This window comes from Sinohyriopsis cumingii, chromosome 8 (assembly GCF_028554795.1).
Source record: "Sinohyriopsis cumingii isolate HCF-2022 chromosome 8, ASM2855479v2, whole genome shotgun sequence".
In the NCBI taxonomy this organism is placed as follows: domain Eukaryota; kingdom Metazoa; phylum Mollusca; class Bivalvia; order Unionida; family Unionidae; genus Sinohyriopsis; species Sinohyriopsis cumingii.
Genome location: NC_142968.1, coordinates 80,659,317 through 80,683,010, shown reverse-complemented (window position 1 = coordinate 80,683,010; position 23,694 = coordinate 80,659,317). Strand labels below are relative to the sequence as shown.

Sequence of the window (23,694 nt, the reverse complement as noted above, 5' to 3'; positions counted from 1 at the left end):
GCTGTTACAGTTGTATATGGTTTATGCCGACATACGGTTCCCTAGGGAGAATCTAGACCGCCAAAGATTTATATACAGCCCACGAACATTTTATACTTTGTGCCAGCTGAGTGTGCACACATTTGTAATGTGGCCCCGTACGTGAAAATGCAAGACACACCTGGTTTCGACGCTACGTTTCTGGGACACGTAGTATGTAAGGCTAACTGTATGTCAATCGGAGTTTAAGCCAGTTTAAAGATGTGTTCCGTAAGTGTCAGTTTAAATACCGTATTGTTTTCTTTATATTAACACAATACTGTTGATATAATATGTTATTCTTGTGAGAATTTTAAGGCGATATCTCTTTGGTGTATGCGTTCAAATGACTCATGAAAGTGAATATATTTTAAGCACGGATCATGAAATTCTAAATGGTCCATCCAATGGCTAGGAAAGTTTAATCCCAACAAAACAGGCGCGTTGATGTTTACTACAAATTTTTCAGTTTATCTCCTTACTCTTTTCGTTGAGAACCAAATACCTAGCTTCATACGATGCCATAAAGATGTAGGTGTAATTTTTAGTAGTGGGTTGTCCTCACATTTGCACACATATGCAATTATGTATCCAAAAGGATAGAATCAATTAGGAAACTAAAATTCAGAATTAACCCAGAAGCCTTTGGAGAAATAAAATATTCCCATCATTTATACCACCACATGTAGAGTATACAGGTGTTTTCTTGGGTGATTGTTCTAAAGGGAGAGTCAGACAGATTAAAATATAGTCCACTCGGAGGCACCACAAATTTTTACTGTACGTAAGGAAAGGTCGCCAATTGAAAACTGTTATTTGAAAAAACTGTTTGGTCAAAACTGTGTGCAAGACAAAAGTTCCATCCTTTATGTAACTTGCATAAAATTATAAATCGTCATTGCTCATTTTGTCCTTATAATCTATTACCATCTTTCAGTGCTTATCCAACAAGTTATAACTTAAAAATAAATTCATTTATATATTCTATATTTGAGATTAAGATAGAAACGTCAGTCATTTATTGTTTCGACCTTTATCTTTGTAAAACAACCTTCCTAAAATGTATGATCTCTCCCATCTTTTTTGTGAATTTAGATTACTTGTAACCTGCAAACATGTAAGCCACATCTATACCATACATATGGTGATAGTACATATTGTATCTTCCACGCATAAATTCGAGATAATTGTTGTTCTCTAATTACTGATTTATTAAGCATGGAATTCATTCACTGTATGTAAGTATGAAGGCGCACCTGAACTGTATCTCATTATTATCCAATGTAACCGTTATGCAGATCTCTCTCTCTCTCTCTCTCTCTCTCTCTCTCTCTCTCTCTCAGTGTGTGTATAGAAATAGCATCCGCGTGACAACAAAACGTGAGGAGTAAATCGAAACCCTTTTAAGAGCAAAACAACTTAATTTAGTTATCATGACCGCAGTAGCGTTTAACCCATCTGTAATTACCTCGTGCCTTTATGCAGGGCCGGCGCTACCATATAGCCAAACTTAGCAGCCGCCCAGGGCGCTGATTTTAGGGGGCGCATTTTTTTTAAAAATTAGTTCATAAATTTTGAAATTGATATTTTCCGGGGGGGGGGGACGCCAGAATCTAACCTTGCCTGGGGCGCCAGATAGTCTGGCCGGGTCTGGCGCCGGCCCTGCCTTTACGAAATTGGTCATCTAATGACGGTAGTTTATTGGATATTTTTTTTAACGAGAACGAATCAATAATTAATGCTGGAGGCTTCTGAACATTTGTCAAATTAAAATCATTTAGGAAACTAAATTTAAAATTTATCTTGCAACCTTTGGGGGAAAAAATATATGGGATATTAAAATAAAACATCTAAGTGGAGATGCCGGGTCTCGAACCCGGGGCCTTTCGCATGCAAAGCGAACGCTCTACCGCTGAGCTACATCCCCGCTGTTATAACAATATATTAAGAATAAATTCATATATGATAATTGTATTATCAATTCTTACGAATCTTCTGTACGCTGAGTTTATATTTCAATAATTTTGTTATTACATTTTCGCCGATACTTGTGTTTTCAGTTCGCAATTTTCATGCGAACATAGTAGTAGGTATCAATTTGTGATGAAGTATCATGCATTTATTTTGTTTCTGATATGTTGAGAATATGGTAACAGTAAATGTATGACATATCTATCACACAGATGTTCATTCTGAAACGTTACATTTTTATGAATAACTCCGGTTGTAATTATTTGTTACAAGGTAATATCGTTCCGTAATATGTTCAACTTAAACGGCCATGACGTATTATCCTGGATTACCTCCCATACAACGAATCTCCACGAGTTGCTTCTCTTACATTACAAAGTCAAGCCACAAGACGTTTGTTTAATGGTCTAACAATGTGACTTTTGAAATTTACCCACCAAAGACACGTACAAAAACTAAAGCCGTCAAATAACCAATTTTTGCAGAAGACATCGTATACTAGACTTTTATGTAGTATTATCGGTTGTAAACACCCCCAAAAATGTAGTATATTTAAGTAACTAAACTATACAGTCCCGTGTATTTTTTAAGACCAATCCGAAACTAATTTTTGCGACCGAATATATTTAAATGCATCATTTAACTGCAAACACGTTTGAACTCAGGAGTCGTTTACTTAAAATATTCCTACAAACTTTGTAAGCTTTCGTGTCGACGTAAGTAAAAGTTGCATGATCAGTGAAATAGTATTTTCAAGTTCATGCTTTAAAATGAAAACCTTTGACCATAATGTATTTTAAAGAAAGAGGAACTTGTGTATGCATATGGTCCAATAATACAGAAATTATTTGTGATTGGTTCAATCTTATGGATCTGACAATTCTGAAAATGTATATGCATTTGATCTCATCCATATAGCAATAAACTTCTTTAGTTACGGTAACCCCATTCAGGCAATCCAACAATGTATTTTTCAGTTTTAAAATTAGGTTGCGAGCTTGATCACGTGATGCTTTCAACAACTTTCAAGAAATAAAGTAGCCTATCGATTTACCTACATTATATCCACATCACTATGAACATTTGCGAAAATAATAGCGAATAACTGATACAAGGATTCGGCTGTTTGCTGTATCGCCGTTTTCGGTGTTATAGAGATGCACATAAGCTTTAACATTGGCTTGCAGGACTATGGAACGCCAGAGCTGTCTTAAGATGAGAATATTTATTATATGATGTGCTTTTGTACTTATATGATGTGCAAACTTCTGTATATGCTGTACTTTTGTACTTATATGATGTGCAAACTTCATTATATGCTGTGCATTTAACATGTAAACAGTGTATTGACGTTGCCACCAAGACGATTTCATTAGCTTTGCCGCGTCTCACATTTTCTCCGATAAACAAACCGAAACAGAACGATATGTGTATAAAAAAAAATAAAAATACACATGTTAACGAATGTAATTTATAACGTACATCGTTTTGAAGAGTCGATCTGATATAGCCATCTTATTATCAGAGCGGGATTGAAGAATTACTTCAGATCAAATTTAACGGTTTGTTTGATTGTTTGACGTTTTAACCACAAACCAACAAACTAAACATTAAATCGTGCAACTGGAGTAAAGTGCCTAGCCCAGCACAGAGACACACTTCGACAGCAGTCACAGCCTGGTTCGTGCAGAATTCGAACCCGTACCTATCTGATCACGAAGCTGACACACTGACAACTCAACACTGCGGCTCCTCACTTTAAATGGAGTCATGTGCGAAATACATTAAGTCATGTGTGAAAATAACTTTTGAATAGTTGCACAATTTGTCGAATAAACTTGCTTAATACTCAAGAAAAAGTTTGAAAACAAACAATTTAACTAATGCTCGACAAAAATCTTGACCCGAGTTTCTCATTACTCTTAGGTTTGATGGGAAGCTATAACACTCATGTAAGGCCGTTATGGAGACGAATAATCCTCATCACACTATGAGGAAGCTAATATAGTTTTAATGTTAATATCTATTTTAAGCACATTTTCAAATTTGGTTTTGAGAGCCACTTGAAATGTGACCACTTCTTTCTTTCCAAAATCAGCATATATGCACAAGATTAGACTTCCGACTAAAATCGTTTCATTTATCAATGTGAGCACGGGCACGTGTGTGTGTGTGTGTCTGTGTGTGTGTGTGTGTGTGTGTGTGTGTGTGTGTGTGTACAATTTTCATTATGCTCATGAATGTCACTGGACGACAATTAATTAACGACAAAGAGATATGAACAGGTAGATCTGAATTTAGTATGAACTGAATAAAAATAAATTAAAAGTGAGTATGCGAGTTAAAACACATACAAGGATATGTAACATGTACCAGAATAAGGTAAGAAGATAAAGGGAGAGAAATCATGGGCGTGTGGTGATGACGAACCTGAACTTACTGCGATAATACGTTTTTTGGATGCGTGGAAGCTACAACGAATATATTATTTTATGCTGCGGTAAATGCTTGCCATTACAGAAGAATGTGACGGTTTGACATTTCCCATATGTCAAGGGTTAATATTCAATCAAATGGAAATTACTGTCGCCAAGCAAATTATCTGGATGAGCAAAGAGTTCCCAACAAAAGTATTCTCTTTGTCAGTACTCAGTGTTTGTTTTTAATCTCTCTCTCTCTCTCTCTCTCTCTCTCTGAATCTCTCCGAAACCGCTGGATGTAATTTATCCCACACACATGACATATAGGTTACCTACGTGGTAACCATCTGCAAGAAATTTGGGTCCCTCTTCTGGAGTCCCCGAGAGGGGTACAAATGTAAAATATACACCAAATTGTAATTAAAGACCACTCTGTGTTAAAGACTCAAGTTTTCAGATAGTTTTTATCCACGCTATATGCATACACTCACAGCAGGGTGACAAAATATACGTAACGGATTTAGAGTTACAGTACATGAGTCACGGACGTAAGAATGGTGGTGGTGCTGGAAGGTATGTGACACAAATGGCAGTAGAATTTGACATGGGAAGACATCAAAAATAGCATTAGTTATTTCTTATTAAATAACTTCATTTCTTCTAGTTGCATCTCCATATTGATTCCAGCGCTGAAACACGTTGAGAACATTTTAGATTTTTTTAATGAAATAAACATGTATCAACAATTGCTGCCAATTCAACAAGCAAACTAATTTATTGTAAGACATGAAAATCGATAATAAGTTATTCATCCGTGCATACAATGTTGAACATCAGTTGAAAATGTAACGATTAAACATAAATATCATCTGCGCCATGTCAGATGACCCGTACATTCACTATTGAATACAAAGAAGCTTGCGAGAAAGTGAAGAAAGTTATACAAATGGCTGTACATTTCAAATGTGAAGCTGCAAGGACAATCAAAACGTTTAGCAAATCTTTCCTGTACAACCGTAATGCATATCATTTGAGAGCGAACGCGTCAAACACAATACATTATTGGTGTGTGTGTGTGTGATTTGCATTTTTATCGTAACTTTAAAAAAAAAATGTATTCATATCGCTACGATGTCGGCAGTCGGGCAGTTTATAGTGATGTCTAGCGCTGAGGCATCATGCCACAGACGTGTAGCATCATGTCCCACCCAGTCACAGTATCCTGATACCTGGCCGATCAGTCCATACTCTAACCTCTTAATGTTGAGAGCCAACCGAGGCAGCTGTGCGTACCGTTTTTATAAGTCTTTGGTATGACTAGGATTGGCTTTGAACCCGCAAGCTCCCAGATCCGAGACGATCGCTTTTACCAGTTAAGCCACCGGAGTGGTCCTACTAGTCTGTAGAAGAGATGAGAGATTCCAAATATATATTTATGTTTTAGAAGACGATCTCAGTGTTAAAATTATATCCAGACTGTATTCTCAGATTTAATAATGTGTCAATTTGTGTTCTTACCCATTATCAACATGATGTGATCAAACTTTGTCGGGATCATTTGGAAAGATGAGATTTATTGCATATCTCTTTCCGTTTATCTATACATCCGTCCATCCTCCAAGATCTATCTATCTCTCTATCTATCTATCTATCGATCTATCCATCCATACATCCATCGACCAGACTACATCTCATACCAGTGTCCACTCCGAGTAAAATATATTCTTGTCTAGTGCGACTACTTACACGTTGTGAGGGTATGTCGAAACATTTAAGAAGCTTTTCGAGGCATATAAATCACGACATTCCAGCAAGAGTATCGTTTATGGAATAAACATAGGTCTTAAACTTCAAGTGTTTTACTTTTGTAACTTTTATCTATTGTTGTTTTTTTAATATACATCTGAAATAATGTTTACATCCTTACCTTTATCTTTTAGGAATACATGCTTACTTTTATTCTGAAGGGTTTATGTTACAACAGATTTTAAAATTTTGCACCTTTACACTTTTACAACAAACATTTTTATTGACACTGTATAGCCAAGATTGTGCCGATGTACGCAAACAATGTATGTCTGTCCGTAATATGGGACTGATGATTGGATTGATATACGCCATAATCGAGATCAAAACGAGTTAATTTATCACATACGTTACCTCTTTCCCGCGAAACGTCAAGCTTACGCGGATTATTCATCTTCATTCATCCTTAAGTAGCGGGAAAATCACGATATTCTAGATTCAATAGTAAATATTTGGACGCAAAGAGAGTGCAAAGCCTTGCTTACTTTTCTGACAGCCTTTGCTTTGCCTCGCCTCATACACATATGACTGCATTATAACATATTAAGTTTATTGTCGTAAAGAAATCCATACTAGGTCATATTTATTACCGCCTTTTTAATCTTTAGGTCTACGACATATCGATGACTTGCCTAACACGCGAAAGAACTCAAAATAATACGTTTACCCTTGCCCTACCTTTTTAATCTTTAGGTCTACGACATATCGATGACTTGCCTAACACACGAAAGAACTCAAAATAATACGTTTACCCTTGCCCTACCTTTTTAATCTTTAGGTCTACGACATATCGATGACTTGCCTAACACACGAAAGAACTCAAAATAATACGTTTACCCTTGCCCTACCTTTTTAATCTTCATGTCTACGACATATCGATGACTTGCCTAACACACGAAAGAACTCAAAATAATACGTTTACCCTTGCCCTACCTTTTTAATCTTTAGGTCTACAACATATCGATGACTTGCCTAACACACGAAAGAACTCAAAATAATACGTTTACCCTTGCCCTACCTTTAAGAATCCTCTAACTGAAACTTCAAGTTCGGCCTGCGGGATATTGCTAATTTCAACATACGCGCTACGCTATGCCCGGTTTCGGTAGTTGATGTAGTTTACTCAGGTCTTATCCGTCATCCTGCTCTATTTAAATGTCCAATTTCGTCATCATAAAATTTCTTATAAGGAATCTTCGAAAATCTTGGGAATGCATTTCAACATGTTACTGGTTATAAATATTTAGTCTTAAAACAAAAATAGCGGATTAGAAGGACATCTTTTGCTATCATAGACAAAGGTCGAAAAGGATAAAAACCGAGTCAGCCATCTACTTGAAGGAGTCAGATTGCGGTGTTTAGAGGTTGTTGTTGTTGTTGTTGTTGTTTTAGGGTTTAACGCCATTTTTCAGCACACGATAGGCTATACATGGCGGCCAGTATTAATGGTGGAGGAAGAACCCGGGAAAACCCCGGAAAGAACCACCGACCCACGAGAAGCTACTGGCAAGCTTTCTCACATACCCACATAGGCTGAATCCGAGACTCGAACCCACGCAGACAGAGGTGAGATGGCAGTGATCTGTAACGGAGAGCGCTTTAGACCACTCGGCCACTCGGGGCCCCGTGTTTAGAGGTGAATGCCAGTGATGTTTAGGAGGGATTGGTTACAGGTTTTAGATTTGGTACTGCAAGTTTTTATTGACGTGATCAAATTATATTCGAGAAAGATGTTTACAGTAGGATATAAATATTTATATTGTTGTTTACAGTAGGATATAAATATTTATATTGTTGTGGAGTTCAAAAGGTCAATGATCAAGGTCCCAATGGTCAGTTTCTTATATTCTGTGTGGAAAGAAGTTATACTGTGTGTCTAGGACTCACGGTACTAATTCAGTTCCGATAGTAAACCTATGCCAACACCATGATATTACAAAATCAATAACTTAAAACATTTTAGAGCTCATGATCGAACCTATATTTATCAGTATAAATGAAACATGGATGTCATCTTCTCTTTTGAGGAAAGGATATGAGCTGCGGAATTTTCTGGACCTGCAGATGTTTAAAACATGTACTTTCAATTCCGCACCATAGAGTCAGGTGCAAGTTTTAGTAACGAGCGTTCCTAACTGAAGACTGTTAAATGACTGAAATTCCATCAATAAAACAATGTCTCTATTTTTCTCACTTACAACTAGGATAAGCACTCTAAAGATTCTTTTTCCTAAAACATAACTTACATTATTAACCAATTCTGGTCAGCCAAACCCATATATACTCTATTTTATGTTTACCCATTTCCAGGCTGGTTTCCATTTTTCCATATTATTAGTACCGTGTACCCTCTATGGATAAGCGTTATATTTCTAACCAGATTCACATCCTTCCGGATGATAAATCCAGATGGCTGAAAACCGCTCCGGTGGCCTAGTGGTTAGAGGTCCGCCTCAGATGTTGTAGGTTGTGGGTTCGATCCCCGACCGAGTCATACCAAAGACTTATAAAAATGGTACTAACAGCTGCCTCGTTTGGCGCTCAGCATAAAGAGGTTAGTGTTTGGACTGGTCAGCCTGGTGTCAGGATAATGTGACTGGGTGGGACATCATGCTACATATCTGCGGCATGATGCCCCATTGCTGGACATCACTATAAAGTGCCACACTGCTGACGTTGTGTACCGATATGACTGAAATTTTTTTTTAAAGCTAAGTTAAAATTCCAAATCTTACACACACACACACACACACACACACACACACACACATACCAGATGGCTGTGGCTGATGTCATCGTCACTGGGTGAACCGTTTTTCGTTGTAATATGACAAACTGCACATAAAGGGAATATATCTTCTGTTATTTGATTTATCACGTAATAGGAGAGGAATGGAGTCATCAAAAGATCAGAGGTCAAAGTCACAGTTGCTAAATCTGCAGCGACATTGTCGTTGGTAGACAAAAATATTTTCGGATTTTTATTCCTTTTTATTATTGAATAGTATGATAAACGTTTACTGGGGAAAAAAAAGTCATAATTACATTGTGCATCTGAAACTTTCCAAACCATGAAAGCATACGTTGCTAAAGGGATATAGAATATTATTATTTCGTGCTTTTGGCTGCATTTCCTTTTATATTTTTTTTTTTGTTATCTTATATATTTTAGTCGCAAAGAACGGTAATAATAACAGCTAACTTTTCTTCAAATGCTCCTTATTTATAAAATATTTCATGTATTCACCAGCTGATCATGTGCTAAAAATTTATCTTCGTCGAAAAATGAATGAAATAAAATTTTGTTTATTATACAAGAGCGTACACAAAGGTCGAATAATCATATGACGCTCGTAACCTCTTTGTATTCAATCATCGATCATATTTAGGTAGAACAATTTTGCTAAGAACACGTGACATAGATCAAATCGAAAAATACCTTGTATTTTAAATTTCACGCCTTTCAAAGTCGTTTAGGAGAAGACAAATTGAGATTTGGCATGCATAAATGTAGTTTCTTCACCAAATTCTAAACATAAAAAAGAAAATAAATTCCTACGGTTACATGCGTTTTGGAGTTATGTCTGTATTGTGCCTATTACTGTTTTGGGAGTTTTATTCTACGCGCTCTGATAAATGAAGTGTTACACAATGTACTGTTTTAATTTGAGTGTTAGTCCCCGGAATTTCAGTAATGTTCTAATTACAATCTGGTATACTATTTCCAAACATACATAACTACAATTAACCACGGTAAATATTTCATAATTTAAACAGCCGTTGTTTCTTACAGATTCCACTTAGACCTGTCTCTGCCTAATTCAATCGTACACTGTTGAATTGCTTCAGCAATAGTTTTCATTCGAAGTTTTGAAAACACATTAAACAGAGATCTAAAACATGAGTAATCGATGGGAGGAGGGAAGGGAATTGTTATGTATTGATGTTACGAGAGCTTGTCAGAGGCCGAAATTTTAACATAGAAACAACAAACAAGCGAGCTGGAAAAAATGCCACCCTACCCACCCACCCCCCAACACATACAAATCTACGCCCTCAAATATAATAAACGAACACCACCATAACTTGAATAAGCATATGAAATAGAATTGTTATGATCTCATACAATTTCCTTCACTCGTGAGGAAAATATCATGCTGATATGATTAGATTTTTGTCTGGTTCTGCCAAAACCTAGGTGATAAAATGCTGTGAACACTTCATGAAAGCTTCTCCTCTCGGTAATATGGCCTATTAATAAGCATTTGCCTGCGCGCCCCGTGATTTCGAATTCTCACGATGTGCCCGCATGCATATTGTAATAGTAAGTCATCATATGGAGGCACACAAACCCTGGTGGTTTAGTGTTTACTGATTATCGTGCCGGACTTGCGTCTGAAAGGGTGGGGTTCGAAGCCTACCACCAACCAGTGTAGGATACTGTGGTATGTCCATGGGCATGTCCCTTTACTCCTTAGTACTAAATTATGTATTTGATGCTAAACCAAACAGCAATTAATGGATGGTACAAAATTAGTACCGTGCACACCGATTTTATTATAGAATTGCTGTCATAAGCATATTTTACAATTGCTGGCATCTAAAAACATATTACAATGGTAAAAAAATTTAAAAAAAAAAATAATAAAAAAATGACCAGCTCGTTTTTCGACCTCCCCATTAGATACTAGCTAAATTCAACACCTCTTTCACCCACCCACCCCAGTCCATCACCGTGACTGGATGGAAATGGAATAAACTGAAGTCTTCAGTGAAAGCATACGATACTGAATGTTCGTGCGTGCTTGTAAAAATACGACGTTATAGTTAGCTAGCACAATCTCTATCCGTTCTTTGAAAATATGTGACACAAACATGTAACATTTTTTTTATAAAATAAAAAACAACATAATAAAACAAAACATTCGTTTGCAAGGCGTTGGCCCATTTCGCCATTTTTTTGTGTGTGTGGTAATAATCCCACATGACTGGCGGTCGGCCGCTCTGGTGTCTCTGAACAAGGCACACTACTAACGATTACCCGCCCCGGTGTGTCCGGGACCACCCCCTCCCACCCCCCAAGAAAGTCACTACACTGGCGGTAGACCGTCCTGGCGTATCCCAGCGAAAGGCTCGCTAGTGTCGGTTGATTGCGATGAACTGTCCGTGAAAAAGGCATTATACTGACGGTTGACAATCCTGGCGTGTCCCAGAGAGAGGCACTCTACTGGCGCCTGGTCGCACACGTGTGTCCCTGAACAAGGCACTGTACTGGCGGTTAAACACCCTGGCGAATCCCTGAGAAAGATACTCTACTGGCAGCTGGTCGGCTTGGCGAGTCTCCGAGAAAGATACAATACTAGCGTTGTCCGTAACAGGACCGTAGATAGTGATCACTAGCCCTGGGGTAAGAAACACTCGGACCTCTCATAGTTCTTGTTCAAAGTTTTTCTTTTATAAAATTTACAAAGTGTTATTGGACCCGGGGATATATCCCCGTACCCCCCCCCCCCGGTCAGTCATGCGCTCTAGCGTGTTCCCAGAGTAAGGCACTCTATTCACTTGCCTCGGAAAGATATTATCTTTTGTGCTTTGTTAATGACAGTGACAATAGTCACATGATAATGACAACAGTATTTCAGTACTACAGAGCATCAAATCATTATATAATTAATATGATTAAAATTAAAGTGAAAATTAAATTAAATTAATGTGATTAATGAAAATAAATAAATACTTGACCAACGAATATAAAGGTACGTAGTATGAAGAACCCGGATAACATAAATTTGTATCGTATCACATATGGATGTAAGAAACATGGCGTGAATAAGTATTATTTAATTATGTTCACAATACAGTTATATATCCACTTACTCTTTTCCACAGAATGCGGGCACTATATAGCGTGCATGTTGAGTTATTTTGACTTGTTTTCAAGACTTCATACAATAATAAAATATTATATCATATAGATGTTTTTGTCTTTTACAAATCTTGGTATGAACATGTCTCCAAGATCCGTATCAAATGGGCGTTGTAATGAAAATAATATTCATCTTGTATCTGACTTTTGTAACATAACATACCTAAGCACTGATTCTATGTCAAAACTACGTGATTAACATCAGAGTCTGACAAATTTGTTTAATACATTGGTAGGTAAAGCAATGGTTATATAAAACTGGACAGGGAAACTTGTCATACAAATGATTACGGTGATGTGCTTTATGTCATTTGTTTCCATTTCAATGAACGTTTTCTTTATGGCCTTGACTGAAGTTAAGTAAAAATACATTTTCCTCTCATGCATCCTGTGTGTACCGAATTAATATCAGAATAATGCCTTTTACTTTCATGACCCAATTAAATTTACCTGACTCATCTTTTTTTTTTTTGTTCAGTCATAAAATAACATTACTGCCATCATAACATAACATGGTTGTTAGTATAATATAATATTGCCTCGGATATAGGTTATTATTCAGTCCTTAATACAGTTATAATAACAAGAAAAACAAAGAGGTACTAGTCCACATTCTCTTCCTGGTAAGATGGGGTATGTTCGTCTTGGATGGCGAAAGAACCCATTAGGTACCTCTTAAATTGCTATGAGTATTCTTCCCTTAAAATGTAATAGGCATAACGTTATACAGGTGTGATCACATTATCCAATATTTTGAAACCTTATGTGCGGAAAAGTTGCCTAACTTAATTAAACAATATTAAATGTCCCGAGACTTATTTGCTTGAATTGCAAGTTCTTCCTTTGTTTTTCTCCTCAAATTAGAGTAGGAATGATGTGCAGTCCAATGCACGTGACCATATTGTTATGTATATTTGATTTGATTTATATTTAAGTTAACTTAATTGTTTGTTTGTTTGTTTGTTTTTTTTAAAACTTATTCCATTACATGCTATTGTAATGTAGTTTTATTTACTGAATTTGACATTTTCCAGAAATTAGTTTGACCTGATTTTTTTTCGTAAACACTTAATAATAGAAACTTTGTATCTATCTAATGCTGACCTTGATTCAGTAAGAGTTGAAGTACGCAACTTACGCAACTTCTTTTGTTCCTTTTTTTTTTAAATTCATTCCCAGAGTAAAAATGATTGGCTTTAGTCGAGGCCATACGTGATGTTAGGCATGTAAAAATTTCTACTTTGTGCCAGAAAGTGATCACGTGATCATTATACGGGAATCTGTTTTGCGTCTTAAATTAGTGTGTAAACTTTTTCTATATAGCATTTCGTCAGTTGGGCCATTGACACTTAATTTTTTTTTTTATGTGACCAGTTTGAGTTGAAATTATATTTTATGATTATATTTTATGGAATCATTAATTCTTTTCCCTGGGACTATTTAAGTGTTCATACAGAATTCTTGGAGAAAGACATTTATTGAATTTTATTCGGAATTCAAAACTGGAATATTATTTTCTGTGGTTCAACAAAGAACTGGTGACTCATCAGGACAACACGGACTATTGCATAGGTCATCGTCCTCCATCTTTGATTTTTTTCAGGACTTTTTTATTTCTAGAAATTCTATTTTTTAATTTTTGGATTATTCTTGGATTATTTTCGGATTTGATTCGCAGAACCGTAAGTTCTTTTTCTTATTTATAACTTTTTTTTTCCAAAGGAAAATAAATTATTTGTTAAATTTTACAAAGTTTGTTGTCTTCACTCTTTTATGCTACTGTTTTAAAGAGCCCAAAACGTAGCAATATACTGTCTGGAATCGTTATAATACCACTTTTCCTTACCCCTAAATATCCCAGAATACATTAACTGTTATTGCTTAAAATCTTCATTTACACGCATTCGATTATTTTCACATAATATCTCAAGGATATTAATCTGAATTTGTAAAGAGATGACTCCATCAGCACATTTTTTTAAAGTCATCAATATACGACGGAGCAATAATATCAGATGTTTATTGTGCACTAAATATACCATTGTGGCCATTTTTGGTTGAAGTCTTAAGCCAAATCATTTATGAACATATTAAACACTAGAGGGATTAAAACGCAGCATTGACTGATACCAATATTACAGTAAAAATTCAGCATACTTCCTTTCACGTGTTCGAATGAACTTGTACAACCACACAATAACTTAAAAAAAAATCCAAATAAAAATAAAAATCCACCGATACCTTTATTAGTCAGGCAGTTCAGTAATGTTACACGATTAAAAGAGCCGAAAACCTCGGAAAAGTCTAAAAACAATTAATAAAAGCGATACCATATTTTTTATACATGTCTGGACCATTGCTCGAGTGGGAAAACAAACATTGTCTACCGCAGAATCTCGCTAGATCATTTTTCGCATTTGTTATCAGTGATTCAGTTTCGCCCTTCTCAATAATGCTTTGAAATATTGGTACCAATAATTTTGAAAATATCATCAACAAAGATACCTCTGTTATTGTTATGGTCAAATGAAAAACCTTTTTGGTGTTTCTGTTATATTTTGATGTTCCCTTAAACACCACGTAAACAAACATAATTTCAAACGTTTGATTTAATCAATCAGGATTGTACCGCGTAGTACCTGCTATGGTGTGCAAAAGTTTAATTTCCGGTCATGACGTCAGTTTGATTTCCGCCATCTCAGCTTCAAAACGAGGGTGTGCCTAAAGAAAACACATTAGAACAGCAACTGGGCACTTTAAAGGGTAAGACAGTATCATTTACAAAGCAGTTGATTGCAGATATTTGCTTTTATATATTTCCGTACACCATGGCTTCGCTGAAATTAATGTTGCAGGGACTGAAAGACTGAAACTCCCCACCGGTCATTACAGATGCGCTACCGGTGGTTCCTGCAGAATCATTTGTAGGCCAGACTCCCGCTGCGCTACCCATTTTGGGCATACGAGTAACGATGAATAGTCACTCGAATGAATTAAAGTTTCATTTCTGAGTTAAAACTTTCGAGATTTTGATTTCGTGCGCAATCGAATCTGTTTACAGAAGATTTCTTTTAGGGAAAAGACGGTTACTCTTTAATTTTCTACTTTTATATGGTGTTCTCTATAAAGCATCTGTGAATTTTCTTTCAGATTGGACTGGCACACTCATCAACGTTGTATGCAAAAGTCAAAAATTTAAAATTTATGTATCAGGGTGTTACGAGGATTATATAAAGCTCTCGTCTATGGCATTAGTTTGTAAAAACAAAACCCGATTTTATTGACAAAATATTGCGTATTTAAAAAAATAAGTTTTGTAATTCTTTTAAATGTTATGTTTTCCTTTGACTTAATTGATTGTACTGCACTGCTGGGAGAAAGAATATTTCGGGCACAGCAAACAACTTAAAATCACTGGCCTGTATCTGCCATTTTCCCTGACAGCATTGTTCTTTTTTTTAGACTTCAAAAAATTTGTTGTAAGGTCCCAAGAGGTGTCGGTGCATGTGACCCCAAAAAGCAATAGCGATGTCCAGTTGAGAGTAAACCATCTTTTCATTTAAGCTTTTTAGAAAGTGATTGGAAATTCATAATATGAATATAAATAGTATCCTTTTTTGGGTTTTGGATTTTTGTGTGCCATATACATAAACACATAATCACAACCATGTCGACCTTTCATAAAAAACATCCATTGGATGGCAAAATGGATACTTTGCTGCAGTCTTTGCCACTTTAGTTATGTAGGGGGTTTCAGGGTAATGCAGGTGTACTTACTGTTCATCTATGCACTCGCTAAAGACTAGATGGTACTGTTGTCCAAACATCCCAGCTGGATTCTCTGAGCGAATCCTAGTTAGAACAGAGTTGTTCATGAAGACCATAACAGTGGCATTGATAGAACTAGATATGCTTGTTTCTAGGAAAAAAAATGAAGATGTATGTATGTATACATGCAATCATGCATGTATGTATATATGTATGTATGTCACATTTGAGACAAACCATTTCATTGTGGGAAGGGGAAAACATAATATTTTAAAGTTTAATGTGGTTTTAAAGGTAATACAGCAGTAATAAATGCTTCTGTCCAGTTTGGGTGTTGACACATTATCAGTACACATCAACAGTGCAGCTATGAGCTTTGTGCTACATACAGGTGGTGCTCCTATTTCGGCTGACATTATATACTTCATATTAACTGTCAATATGATGTTTGCAATATGTGTAAAGAATTAAATGCTCCCCCTGCTGCTGTGCTTGATAAAGTAAAACTTCATCAACCTGAAGTTTTGAAATGTATTTTTGCTAATCTTTGCTGATACACTAAAAAATTGGTATGAGCAACCACCTGTCATTCCAACCACAATTGTAATGCATGGATCGATTTTATATATACGCTCTATTATGAGCGACCACCTGCTGAATGCGACCGGTGACCATGATGCATTCAACACCGTTATGATGACCGCGTCGCAAAAACGAGTATGAACTCCACCAACTTTTATTTAATCCCTGTAAAAACAACCGCTTATACTGTTCTAAATTTAACAAAAAATAATAGAGGCTGGCTACCGATATGAGTTTTTTAGCTATGCTTATAGTGCTTTATAGTTTCTGCCGTAAACCAGACTAAAGTATATGTATATTATTTCCTAGTCTGGTTCCCTGCTTCGTATGCTCATAGCATTGTTCTCCACTATTCATATATGGGTGAGCAATGCAGGGAGCATAAAAAGCAAGAAACCAGACTACTAATTATTCTTGCACTTAGCCTGCTTCCTGGCCTTATGGTAGGACCTGGCATTCCTATTGACCATATCGCGAGGCCAGACACCACTGACCTATATGTAATCAAATGTTACAACACTGCTTGATTAGCAGTGATTGTTCTGATTAAAAACAAACATAAAAGGAATATTAAAAAAAGAGATTGTTGCTACTGGTGATAGATGCTACAGTTTATAAACCAGGCTAATATACATGTCATGAATTGATGTTGTAGTGCCAAAGTTTATGTAGTAGTTGCTATATTGTTTGTCTTTGAAGTTAATCCATATTCCTGGGGTGGGTGGGTGATAAGGTCATTGTCTATTAAACCAGCAAGAGAGAATCGTTTGTGGGATTCGATTGATATTGTTCAAGACTTGTTATGTTTGTTGTTTTTTCCCCCATGTTAACCCTTTACCTCATGCAAGCGTCTTTGGACGCCTCTCCTCCATTCGCATGGAAGTACCTTTTGACGCCTCTACTCCATTTGCATGGAAGCGCCTTTTGACGCCTGCTGTAAACATCAGCCATTTTGAGCTGGTTTTCATAGCGCCACCTTAGGGGAAAACCCCCTTATTAGATACTACACTCATTTCTGCGAATGACAATTACATCAGATCACGTGGTCACTGTTTATGAACTGGTCTGTATCTGCTATTTAAAGTAACTTGGTCCCAATCTCCATTCTCCAAAATGGCGGTTGCGGATTTCATTCAGTACTTAATGAAGTTTTCACAAAATTAGAATCACAAATATGAAAGATTCAATAACTTAGGTAAAGGCTCTGATATTGATGTAGGCAGCAATTAGTTTTTATAAATTATCAAATTCAGATGACATAGTGATGTAGACACATACGAAAAACATGTAAATTTCGAGTGTGGGAAATGGCAGCTACTTTTGGTCATGTGGCCTCACTGACATGATGGTGAACAAGTTCTCTCAAGATTTTAAAGCAAAAAAATCAGTGAAAAATAATTACACAGCTATAACAATTGGACTTTACTTTTAAATTTGTCCACATATAATAGATGTGTACCAAAAATGTAAAATGGTGAAAATCGCTGCTAAACGTAACATATGATATATTGCTTAACAGTTCACAGGCAGGATTTCATTCAGTACTTGAAAAGTTTTCATGATTAGAATCATAACTATGAAAGATTCAATAACTTAGGTAAAGGCTCTGATGTTGATACAGGCAGCAATTAGTTTTTATAAATTATCAAATTCAGATGACTTAGTGATGTAGACACAGACAAAAAACATGTAAATTTCGAGTATGGGAACTGGCAGCTACAGTCGGTCACGCAGCCTTACTGACATGACGGTGAATGAGTTCTCTCAAGATTTTAAAGCACATAAAAAATTCTTCCGTGAAAAATAATTACACAGCTATAATAATCGGACTTTACTCTTAAATTTTTCCACATATAATAGACATGTACCAAAAATGTAAAATGGTTAAAATTGTTGTTAAACGTAACATACACTACATTGCTTAACAGTTCACAGGCAGGCCTATGCGTATGCGGTCAACTAGGTAACAGGTGTTCTATTTATAGCGTGCTGTACTTTGTCACTATGCTGTATGAGGTAATGAAGAGGACTTTGAAGGTTTTGAACCGGAGGAAGTGTACGCTCCACATATTTTTGTTTAGACGAAGTTGGAAAACCAAAGAGATTTGTTTCAGTTTTCTGAGAGAGTTGGACCCACCTGAGTGTTAGATGGCTCCAGGAGAGCTTTGGAATATTTTCAAATATTCTATTCAGTTTTTGGAAACGTCCGTCTTACAAATTTGAATGCGACGATCAAACATGCCAGAGGTGATACAGGCGTGTTGACCAATCTCACCTTGGATGAAATCAAGGCATTTTATGGAATTTTAATTTCTACCTGTCATATACCTAAAAGACTTGTGTTGCTACTGGAATTATTCATGAATACATCTAGGGTCAATTGAACAAGTTTTGGGAACTTTCTAAGTTTTCTAAGAAGTAAATAGATAATTACTTGTATTTTACCTGTTGTGTTACCTGTTTGCACCTGTAATTTAACAGTTGTAATAGATATGCACATTTTAGTCTATTAGTCATAAAATTTGATTTTGATACCTAATCCTGCCAGATATCTTGAAAATTGGCAAAGTTATGTTATTTCAAAATCCACTTTTGAAAGTCATTTTGCTTTACAACTCCAAAGTTACTTAGTGTTGAGGACTCTAATGCCCACAAAATTACTTAGTGATGAAAGAGTTAAACTAGGTTAAACAAACTTAGGTTGTTATAAAGGAAAATGAGTAATTCAGAAACAATTTCATATGCTAAAATATGTGATCTTCAAATGCAAATATGATTTCGTATTTAATGATAGATGTATATAATTTTGTCTTTAGATGAAAGCGTACAATATTTTAGCAAGAACAATTAATAAAGTATAGAATATTTGTACAGTGATTGTGGTTATTTTTCTTGAAATTGTTCTGAAACTCGACCTTGGAAACTGGTCTTTTTGTACAAACCTGCCATTAGAGACCACCTGTCTTGAGAGACTGCTTATTTTTTGGCAGAAGGGAAGGTCCGTCCTTGCAGGTTATTCAATTATTTATTGCTGCTGATCACAAACTCCATAAAATTTGGCTTCATCATTCTCATTCAATGAAGGGATGTGTAATAACAATCTGGTCTTTAGAACATCTCATACTTCGCTTCAGGGGGCCCCAAGTGGTCTAAAGCGCTCTCCGTTACGGATCACTGCCATCTCACCTCTGTCTGCATCTGTTCGAGTCTAGGATTCGGCCAGTGTGGGTATGTGAGAAAGCTTGCCAGTAGCTTCTCGTGGGTTGGTGGTTCTTCCCGGGTTCTTCCTCCACCATTAATACTGGCCGCCATATATAGCCTATCGTGTGATGAAATATGGCGTTAAACCCCACAACAACAAAAACAACTTCACTTCAGACAAATTTGGTTGTTGTACTTTACCTATGCATTGTTAGCCAATGAAGTAATCTCTGATCGTTTTACCTTTTAATTGCCTCTATATTAGCTGTGTGCCCCATAGGTTTACATACTACAAGTTACAGGCATGTATTGTGATGGTCAGAAAGAAAGGAATCTTTTTGTTGTTGAAAAACTATGGGGCTAAGATTCCTGAACATCGTGTTCTCCAAAACACGACCGTGTTGGGGGTTCTCGGAGTCCAAAATCATGATTTTGAATGATACTACATGTTATGCCGGGTATGCTAGCAATGACTTATATTCCATTTTCCAGAAAAGTCCTCCAGGACCAGATGATGTCAAATAATGTCCAATTGCTTTATCAGTATCATCCGCAATCATTGGATCAGTATTGTTGTTGTTCATTAGCATCTAAAGTGTGCTATGCCTCATCTCTGCCCTATTCTTGTGATTTTGCTAATAAGTCAACATACTTATTAACACATTAACCCCTGGAGGTTTTTGTTGTTTTTGCTTGAAATTCAAATAGGAAACACATTTTGAAAGCTATTTCTGAATACATCCTTTTTTTACATTGACTGCCAGGTAATTTTCCAATAACATAATGCCTAGTTGTGTTATAAACATCGTTTTTCATTGTCTATTTGGCTTGCACATGAGCAGAATGGTAAAAGTTGGAGTTCTGTTGTTTGTTTTTTGTGTTCTTTTTTTTGCTTGATGGACCCATGATTTTCATATCGAGACCACTCTTTATTCCAAATACCCATCTTGTCCTACTTTTTGCTGTTGCTGTTGTGGGGTTTAACGCCATTTTTCAGCACATGATAGGCTATGCATGGTGGAGGAAGAACCACCGACACACGAGAAGCTACTGGCAAGCTTTATCACATACCCACATTGGCCAAATCCTAGACTTGAACCCACATAGACAGAGGTGAGATGGCAGTGATCCGTAACGGAGAGTGCTTTCGACCACTCTGCCACTTGGGGTCCCCTTACTTTTTGTAAAGGTTCATCTGTTTGTTTGCAGTTCATACCGGTCTGCCTTAGATCTGAGACCAAAAGGTCTAAAATCTGAACACAAAATTGGATTTTGACCACGGGTGAATTTTGGGTGGAAAAAATCGGGCCCAAAAATATTTTTCCCTCAGTATTTTGTAGTGTAACTAGAACTTCCCGATTATTTGGTATCATTGTAGAACTACATCTGTCTACCTTTCTATAATACCACCCACATTAGTGTATCTTACATGATCTTGACGCTGCAGAGCTCGGCAGTAGGCGGCTACCTCCTGCCACGGAAACTCGTCGCCAGGGGTTAATGTATTAACATTTTGCTGAAGAGGTTGGGGCTTTCTCTTGACTTGTACATCTCAGTTTTTGATTTGTGATTTTCATGTTTGATCCAAGACTAACATGTTTGCATTCTGCCATGCACATTGGTCTGACTTTTGAAAATTTTGCCTGATATCAAACACTATAATCAGTACCATATAACAACCTTTGACATTTGCAGTTTTGAATGACCATACCAATGCACCTACTTGACCAGCTAATCAACTAGCATTGTTCTCATGAGAAGTAGTAAGTCACATGAGATTGTCAGCTTGATCTTTTGTTTTGAGAAGATAAACAAATTGTTTGAGTGACACTAATTGAGATAATTGGAATTTAACAGCACTTTATCACATATGATAGTAAATCAGCTGTGATGAGCAGAAATTAAAATTGACAGTCAGAAATCAAAGAGAACTGGTTTGGCTATGAACAGCATCCATGTTTTGATGATCTTCTGCTACCCTCAAAATTTTGTGTTTATGTTTTTTGGTTGATTCACTGTCATTACTTTAAGTGAATTATATCCTATTTGATGATTTCTGATGTTACTGTTACAATGTGTACATTGTTCGGTTGTTGATGTTGTAACATTGTATTATATAAAACTGATTGTCTTATTTAAGTATGACATAAATATCATTGCCCAGAGGAAATATATTTTGAATTCATTCAAAGGGAAACATTAGCAAGATACTGATGCAGGCTGTGACCCTGCTATAACACGGTAGTTGGAAGCTATAGAACCTGGCCGTATTATGAACCGAACCATGTTATAAGCAACCATGTCAGTTAGCTGAAGAAAATGATGCATGTAAAGTACCAGCACATTTGCAGGGGTAGCGGGTGCAAAAATGCATGTTTCATTGGCACAGTTACCATTTTAAATCAATGCATATGAAATGAGAAAAACATGCAGTGATAACAGAGATTGCATATATAATATTTTACTTTATTCAGAGAACCACGTGTTAGTACATGCATATGTATAGTTTATATATACATGTCTAATCTATAGCATGAATAGAGTATCAACACCATGTATTCATCTACAAATCTCATCACATACATTGAATCCACAATTCAAGTGAAAATATCAGCACACAGATTTAAAATGTTCAATAATTTTGTCATATAGCATTATGTGGATGAATTCAGTGGGGGGGAAAAAACACCGTTACGAATGATGAATCAGTACATCCAAAGGTTAATTAATGGTGTCTGTATAAATTTCTCATCTGTGAATCATATTACTTTATTGTTGTTTGAAAAAATCGGTTATTTTCAGCTGCTTTCTGTTACTGTCACATTTGCTCTTGGCAAAGTCAATCATATTTCTCAACTGGAGAATTCGAACATTGCCAATATCTTGCATCTCTATCCATCTTAGAGCACACTCTGAACTTTTGACTGCTTCTGTTGCTGATGGTTTACATAAAGTAAACGAGATTTAAATTTGTCAGATTATTTGCAACTAAAGAAAAATGTGCTGTCTTGATTTATTAAAATGAAAAGTAAATTATAAAATTTATAATAGATACTGATAGATAATCAGTGTTCACTAATGTTAATTATGAGCAAGAGCCAAAATGGAAAGCTCCATTGTGAAGCTAATTTCAGGTTGACCAGATATTCAAACATGTTAATGTTTTCATGAGTTATTTAAGCACATGGTGAAACTGTCACAATTGCAGTAATATAAGTGTCCAGTAATGTAGCATAAAGGATAGCATAGTGCAAACCAGTAATGCAATATAGAGGAGTTTGAAATTATATCAATATAATGGATGGAATGAACTGAGCATGTTACTATCAGTTGGCAGAATGTGCTTTGGATGTTGAATTTATTGGAGAGAACTGCTTCTGTTGGATGGAATATATGGAGTATTGAGTAGAATGCATTAGCAGGGAATGGGGTGGATTACATTTCTGTTGTATGTTTAAATGCCTTCAGAACCATTATGTGCAGCTTTATGCAGCTGAACTAGGAGGGTTGTGCTAAATTACATGAGCCAAACAGACTCTGTTGAATGACTGAACTGCATGCAATTCAGCTGACCAGTTGTATGATCTGAACAGACTCTGCCAGTGAGGGAACTTGTCTGCAAGCAGCAAACAAACATCAGCTTTTGCTACTTTGGTAAGGACTTTCTCCTTGATTGGTACATATATATTGAGGCATGATGCCCCAGTGCTAGACATCGCTATAAATTGTCTCATTGCAGACATCTTAGCAATATGACAGAAAAATTGTTATAGCTATACTAAAAATCCAAAACACAGCTATATTGAGTTCAGTATGTGAGACTTCTTACACAGCTATATGCAGTCTGCCATGAACACTGTCAGTAAATAATTTTTCTATGGGGCAGCGTATAATTTGTTTTGGGCTGAAACTTTATCATCAATCAGAGTTTCCAAAGCTGTCATAAAAAGGTGTTTCCACTTATCTTGGAGTTTGTGCTGGCCTTCTGCACCTTTCTGTTCT

General features: G+C 36.3%; 1 protein-coding gene and 1 non-coding gene across 8 annotated transcripts in view; one reads left to right on the top strand and one right to left on the bottom strand.

Moving 5' to 3' along the window:
- Positions 1–1,873: 1,873 nt before the first annotated feature.
- Trnaa-ugc (transfer RNA alanine (anticodon UGC)) lies at positions 1,874–1,945 on the bottom strand. The gene has a single exon. It is a non-coding gene; the product is annotated as a tRNA-Ala (tRNA).
- Positions 1,946–14,827: 12,882 nt separating this feature from the next.
- LOC149793960 (talin-1-like) overlaps positions 14,828–23,694 on the top strand; it is a 284,989-nt gene continuing 276,122 nt past the window's right edge. For all 7 annotated transcript variants that reach the window (XM_089967893.1, XM_089967891.1, XM_089967887.1 and 4 more), the window contains exon 1: positions 14,828–14,904. The gene's annotated coding sequence lies outside the window, so the exon portion shown is untranslated. The remainder of the gene's footprint in view (positions 14,905–23,694) is intronic.